Raw genomic sequence first — 7,119 nt, forward strand, 5'->3', positions numbered from 1 at the left:
GCTTGAGTTGGGCTTGAGAAAAGCATAAAATCGATTGTAAATGGGACATGCCATTGCTACTTCCAAAAATGATATTCTCACTCCTTCGCGAGTGGATTTTTAAGGGGATGTTTGGTTTGGTTATTTTCTGTTTTTATTTTCACTGAAAATCAAAAATGGTAATGAAAGTATGTTTGATTGGATTCTTGTTTTCATTTTCAATGAAAATAAAAATAGAAAACAACTAGAAAATGAAAACAATAAAATTTCATTTTCAGCATTTTCAGTTTAAAACAGTAACCTCATTTTGGGAAAAATAAAAATACGGTGGTAAGAAATGTAATTTAGAAAAAATCTAAAAATACAAAAAAGACAAAAAATCAATATATTGTAAATTTTCAGTGTTTTTATTTCCAAAAAACAGAAAACAAGAAGTTAAACTAAACATGTTTTCAGAATTCTAATCTTTTGAAAATGAAAATAGTTCTAAAAAAATGAAAACAAAAAATAAAAATAGAAAATAAAAATACAAACCAAACACACCCTAAGTGATTAAAAAATTACCTTTCTCACAAAAACATGATTTTGTTGTATACTTGACAAAAAATCATGTTTCATTGCACACATTCCGAGCCTCTAAAAAATTACTCCCCGTCCCCAAAATTGGAGTGAAGGACTCCTTTTCATTTTTTTAAATAAATAATATTTTATAACAATAAATAATTTTGTTAATAAAAAATAATAAATAAATTTGAATTTCACGTCTTGCATAGATTAATTTTTCACTACCTCGCTCCTTCAGAGACCAAAATGGACATTTATATTAAAACTAAAGGTTCAGTTTTTTAGATTAAATTTATTTTTTAATTAGTATAAATATGTTATATATAATTTTTTTTCCTTACTGCCATCGTCGAGCTATTGTTGAGCTATAGTTATATTTACTACTATGTGACTTTCTTTAATTCTTTATATTGCTATCTCTACCATACAACATGTATAAAAATAAATTAATGTATAATATAGGTGTGGCTTGGAATTCTAATGGAGATGCTCAATGATGGTAAGAATCATTTTATACAACAGTCAACATAGCTACATCTTCACAGGGAAAAAAATTAAAAATATTTGGTGGGTTGTACGGTTTTTCTCAGTTTGGACTATTTGGATGCATAGAAATCATTTCCAAGGTTGTGGTTATGACCATTTTATAAGTGGTCTATTATGGATCATTTTTTAGTAATTCTTAGATCCATCTTAGACTCACCATAATACTATGCCTCATATACAAATGATTCCTTTCTCACTTTCTTCTACAACCCTCCCATCTACACAGTAGTACTACCGCTCCTTGTCGTCAACAATGTTTCTTGCCGTTGACCACCGTTCGTTGACACGGCAACAATATCCGTCATTGACATTTTCAATAGTGTTGATCCCCATACGATGTTTCTTGTGCCGACAAAACAACATATTAAAATCACTGAGTTTGCAACACTTAATCTCACTCCATATTTGTTTGGTCAAATCCTTTGCAAAACATGAATCAATTCAGAAATTATTATTCCTTTTTTTTTTTCAAGTGGTCTACAAATCCTATGTTGTGTATAAAAGGCTTGTTATAGGTAACGACACGGTATAACATGGGTTTGGATAACTCCTTGGACCCTCCTTTAATATATGTTTACTAGTCGGTAACCCGTGCATACACAGATCATTCGTCAATTGATTTTCGATGAAAGAATTAAAAGAAAGGTATAATAAAAAAATAGAGTAATATAGAGGATTATTGCATAGGCAAATTGGCAAACAAAGAGAACTCATCCAAAACAAAACATGAAAGTCAGCAAAGAAGCAAAAAGCATCAAATAAAGGACTAAACAGGCGGGAAAAAAATATATCAAAGAAGCAGAAAACATGAAATAAAGAAAAGAAAGAAAGTAAGAAAATTAGAAGAAAAAAACATCAAGAAACTTTGTCATTAAAATCACAAAAGTTAAAATGAAAAGAAAAAAAAAGATGGTTAAAAATTTATGTAATATAGAACATTACTGCATAGACAAACTGGTAAATAAAGGGATTACTACATAAGCAAACTAGTACTTGCATGAATTTCACCAATGTAACTGCATGAAAGTTAATGCTCCCTAAAAGGAAAATGATTTTCTTTGTTATTACCACCTATACAGCAAGAACCTCAAAGAAAAATCTCAATATTCACTCCCGGCATTACAACATAAAAAAGGGTCTTCAGTTAGAACATACATAATAATAATAATAATAATAATAATAATAATAATAATAATAATAATAATAATAATAATAATAATAATAATAATAATAACAACAACAACAACAACCGAAAAAAGTCCCACGTGTTGCAGCCTTAGATTTTCCTCTCTCTTCATGTTGAGGGTTTCAAAACCCTGTATGTGTTGCATTTTCTGTTTTTTTTATGGTCCTCTTGCCATATTCATCCTATTAGTTTGCGATTTTGGTTAGCATTTTTTTTGTCTAGTTTTTTGTGGTTTGATTTTTGGGAGAGGCTAGGGTTCCAGAAGCTTGTGTGTATGCACGGGTCGGTACATTGCCTAAAAAAAGTATATATGAGACCTTACATTATCTCATTTTTCTTATAGTATCTTCCTTAAAGAAAGGTTATTTTTTTTCTTCTTAAAAGTGCTTCCATATTAATATCACACATGTATTTATAAACACAAATCCAATGTTTAATGTAAAATACTGAAGAACACAAAGGGAAGGTGATGAGTTGAGGCTTAGGTCACCTCTCCAACTAAAGTGATGAAGTATTTTACTACAGAAAATCTCACTTGTCGATCACCAGTCCTAATTCTTTTAATTATTTGGAAAAATGGTAGGATCATGGGAGAGGGGTACCACAGGTTTCACTTTCACGTGAATTGGTGTTCCAAAATGCAATTCAGTGTTGAAGCATAAAAAAATTGAATATTAATAACTAAATAATGGTGAAAACAACAAAATTACCGAAGCTAAAAGGCTGAATATTTAAACTTAAATAATTGTTCAACATCTAAATTAACAAAATATTGTTTTAAAACCCAGAAAATACAAATTAAAATTCAGTCACTATCATTGTCGGCCCAATTTTTTTGTCTTCTAGTAACAATTTCCCAAATTTTGTCGCGAGGCCTGTAGTAGAATGAGAGCTCATCTCCATGGTTGAAATCACCTTGTGCAAGAAATTGGTACCATGGTTGGACAATGTGCTTGTCACCAATGCCAACATCAAAAGCGTGACGACAGTCCATTGCAATGGAGGGTCGAACCTTCTTAAAATCGCCATATGGAAACCGCAGGAAGGAAGATGTATTGTTGCAATAGGTGGAAGTCTCTGCACATAAAATTGAACTGAAATTAATGTCTGGAAAAAATTTGGATAATAACGTAAATATAGCTAATGTCAGTTACCAGTGGATCAAGGGCACCAAGCAAGCCTTGGGTGAGTTCAAGAGTCCAGACATGCATTCTGAAAAAATTAATGTCTGTCGCATGATTGTTGATCCAGTGGAGGAGTGAAGTGGAGGTTGAATATCCATTTTTGTTCATAGGCCAAAAAATTGATGGTGGTGGACTCGTAGATCCCTAAGTCTTTTCTGAAGGTTTTGAGGCCATCAGCAAAGAAAAATTTCCCTTGGTCTTGTCTTATTTGTACTTCGTACATGGCTCCGTCATAGCTAAAGTGGGCAAAGTTCGGGTAGTGTGGTGCCTACTATTCATGGTAGAAGATTGATATTTGTATATAATCCTACCAGAAAAATGTGTTACAGTTAGGTGTTATATATTATATGAGAAGAATGAGTCAAAGAAACAACGTGAATAAAAGAGTAGTTTAATATTACTCTATCGTTGTGGAAGGCGGCGCTAAATTGTAGGATGAAGGGTCGCCTGATAATTGGATTACTTATCTGCAATAACGCAGGGATGATACTTTCAGGCGTAGAAGTGTTTGAACAAAAATAAGATTTGGTATGAAGAGAAGCAGTTAATTGAAAACAAAAGTTAAGTAAATGAAAGCTATTTAGGTGGCTTACCCTACTTGTCATTGTTGACAATGTTATGCTCATTTTCGAGATGGGCTGAAGCTGATGGTTTCTCTGCAAAAGAATTGAAATGAAATTTGCAAGATAAGCTCTCCTTTGGTGTGTTGAAGGAAGTTGAAGTAGCAGATTGCAGGCATTAAATTGTTGTATTTTCCCAAAGTTGAAACTAACCGTAGATTGAGTTGCTTGGCAATTGTGCAGTCTTAATTGTTGTTTCTAAAAAGTTAATCTTGCAGGGGCGTTTGAATGATTGCCAAGGTACATGGCTGTGCAAGCAGCTCAAGGGTTATTTTTGCATGTGGAATGTTTTAACTCTTTTTATAAGTTGCACTGCGGAATATCAAAGTAATAATAAAATAGTGAATTATTATATCATGAATGCTTTAAATGTTGGAGGTGTTGTGTATCAAGTGGATTTGAAAATTGGGCTAGTAACATGATCAAACAATGCAAAGTGAGGTTTGTGACTTGACTTATAATTTAATGAAGTTGGTCTTATATTGAGCATTTTTTAAGGAAAAATGCAAAATAGAGCAGAAACATTTAAATCAACATCACCATCCCTGCGCAAAGAAAAAAGATTTAATAATTAATATCTGTAGTCAGATTGGATAGCAAACTAATAAAATATTATTAAAAGATTAAAAACACTGCATGATAATTCGGTTAGGTACTGCTATTTCCAGCCTATTGACTCCATCAGCTGATTGTCAAATGCACTCAGTAGATTCACAGTCCCAGAGCAAAAATTAAATGTTTTCCTCGTCGTGGTTAACCATCATCTAAGGTTATACCTGACAATGTATATAAGAGTGTAAGAAAGAGTGATAAATGAAAGGCATACCAATTGAGCAGGAGTGCAATAACCGTTGCCAAGGTTAACATCAGTTTTTTTGTGGCATTGAATGCAACCTGGATAACACGATGAATGGTTATCCATAAGAATTCTATTAATGGTGTCGATAGTAAGACAAACTATTTTATGGCGAAAAACATAGGGATCAGATTTCGGGCCAATTGGTGGAGGAATTCAATAAACAACCGCACTTTGATTAGAGTTAATAGAGTTTGGTTGCCACTACTTTGGATTGGACTTTCTATTGCACAAAACAAATAGGAAACATAAATAACAGGTTTACCTCATAAATGTAGTTAATCTCAAAAATGGTCTTGGACTCAGCTCTTGAAAGAAATACATCCTTTGACAATAATTGACTTGAAAGAATTGCTAACTAATATAGGATTATTTTCTGACTTAACAAAGCACAAGAGGATTATTTTATAACTTAACAAAGTAGTAAAATACTTGCATGTGATCATCTTTTTCTCCTAAGCCAACATTTCCAAAACAACCTTTGTCATAGGGTAATTTAGATTTAGATTGATTAATACAATCTATATAGGAGTTCACACAGATTGGAATTAGCTGGTCAAATAGAAAGGTAACAATAATTAAATCCAAATCTAGTAATTGTTATTATAGGAATTAACATAGAAAGTTTGTATATAAAAAAAACACCTATTTGAAAGGTAAGACCTGAAAATGAAGAGAAGCAAATATTTATTATAGAAGACATAGTAAGGCCAATACATACCACATTGTATAGAAGACATAGTATATGTTCACTAAATATAGTGTAGGAGTAGAATGTCAACATATCCAAATGTCAAAAGTACATTGGAATATACCTGAAGTATTTGGGTATGCTAGCAACTTAAAAACTAAATGAGAAATCTGTTACTTTCAAATAAGGCAAAAACTATAAGTCAGTCACATTTTCCTTTGATAAATACTTCATTGCCAACTTCCTAAACAACATTGTGCAGCACATAAAGTACTTGAATTATGGTTATCTACTACTTAGTCTAAAATTGAATTTAACAAAAATTAATACTATTATTGTTATCCTCACATTCTCTATAATAGTATTTAACAAAAATTAATTTCAAACAACATAGAAAAACGTGAAAATATTGTGGAAATTGTTGGTCTATAGGTATGGAAGTTTTTCTTCCTCACAGAATAATAAAATTTTCCTATTTCAGTTTTTTTTTTCTTTGCTGGTTGCGAAAAAAATAGAAACTTTAGGGGTAAAAATGCTGAATCTCAAGTACCCATGAAGATTGAAAGTTACAAACCTTTGATGTTGTGCAGAAATATGAGTCAATGTCAGTATGCTGGATACTTCCTCGCGGGTGAAGCTGCAAAATCACGGAGCAGCGAAAACTGCTTTAACTTGGAACAACAAAACCAACAAATAACAAAGAAAAGAGGATCAATGTTGCTACCAAAAGGAAGCAAACATGCATAACAACAAAGCCAAAAAAAACCTTGCTTGATATTCCAGCATACTTAGTCATCGTCAAACATAATAGCAGACACAAAATATGCATAACCATAATCAACTACCTGAGCAGGTCGAGAAGCTAGAGTCGATTGTGTAGCAACAAGTTGCAAAATTTCATATATTGTATAACTGAAAGCTCTTTGCCAATACAAAACTACAATATCCCCTACCCTTGTCCTTAGTTCCAATAAGCTGCGATCAATTTTTGTCGCATGTTTTGCAACATATGGTCTGAAGGAGTCACACACATATGTTGTTCCCTAACACAAATTTTAGATTTCACTGTCATATTGAAGAGAAGCAAATAAGAAAATGATATCAGATTTTCTAACACAACAAGTAATTTTATACCTTAGTTTTAGGGTACCACAGAAATATGAAAAATTCCAACTTAGCTTCACTGTACATTGGGACCCTTCATGAAGAAATTAATTCAAAAATAAGAAATCATAAACTTCTTTTTTGGTAATAAGTAGATCTCAGTATAAACTTTTTTTGTTAATAAGAAATCCCTATGTATTACATGCTTTCCATGGCAATATATAAAGGCTCGGGCCAATGATGCAACATACTGCCTCAATCACAAAAGAAACATTAATTTGTCAATCACTATGGAATTTTGTAAGCCACAAACAACAACATATGGAGAGAGGAAAAGAAGGAAAGTTGTTTTATGATATATACTTACAATAGTTACACACTTACACGCC

The 7,119-nt window shown here is 32.1% G+C and overlaps 1 long non-coding RNA gene across 1 annotated transcript; it reads right to left on the reverse strand.

The window, feature by feature from the left end:
* Positions 1–3,863: 3,863 nt before the first annotated feature.
* LOC114403073 lies at positions 3,864–4,604 on the reverse strand. Its single transcript, XR_003664583.1, has 3 exons — positions 4,233–4,604; positions 4,053–4,115; positions 3,864–3,926 (listed from the first exon to the last, which is right to left on the reverse strand). It is a non-coding gene; the product is annotated as an uncharacterized LOC114403073 (long non-coding RNA).
* Positions 4,605–7,119: the final 2,515 nt, after the last annotated feature.

The sequence above is a fragment of the Glycine soja genome, chromosome 1, assembly GCF_004193775.1.
Source record: "Glycine soja cultivar W05 chromosome 1, ASM419377v2, whole genome shotgun sequence".
In the NCBI taxonomy this organism is placed as follows: Eukaryota; Viridiplantae; Streptophyta; class Magnoliopsida; order Fabales; family Fabaceae; genus Glycine; species Glycine soja.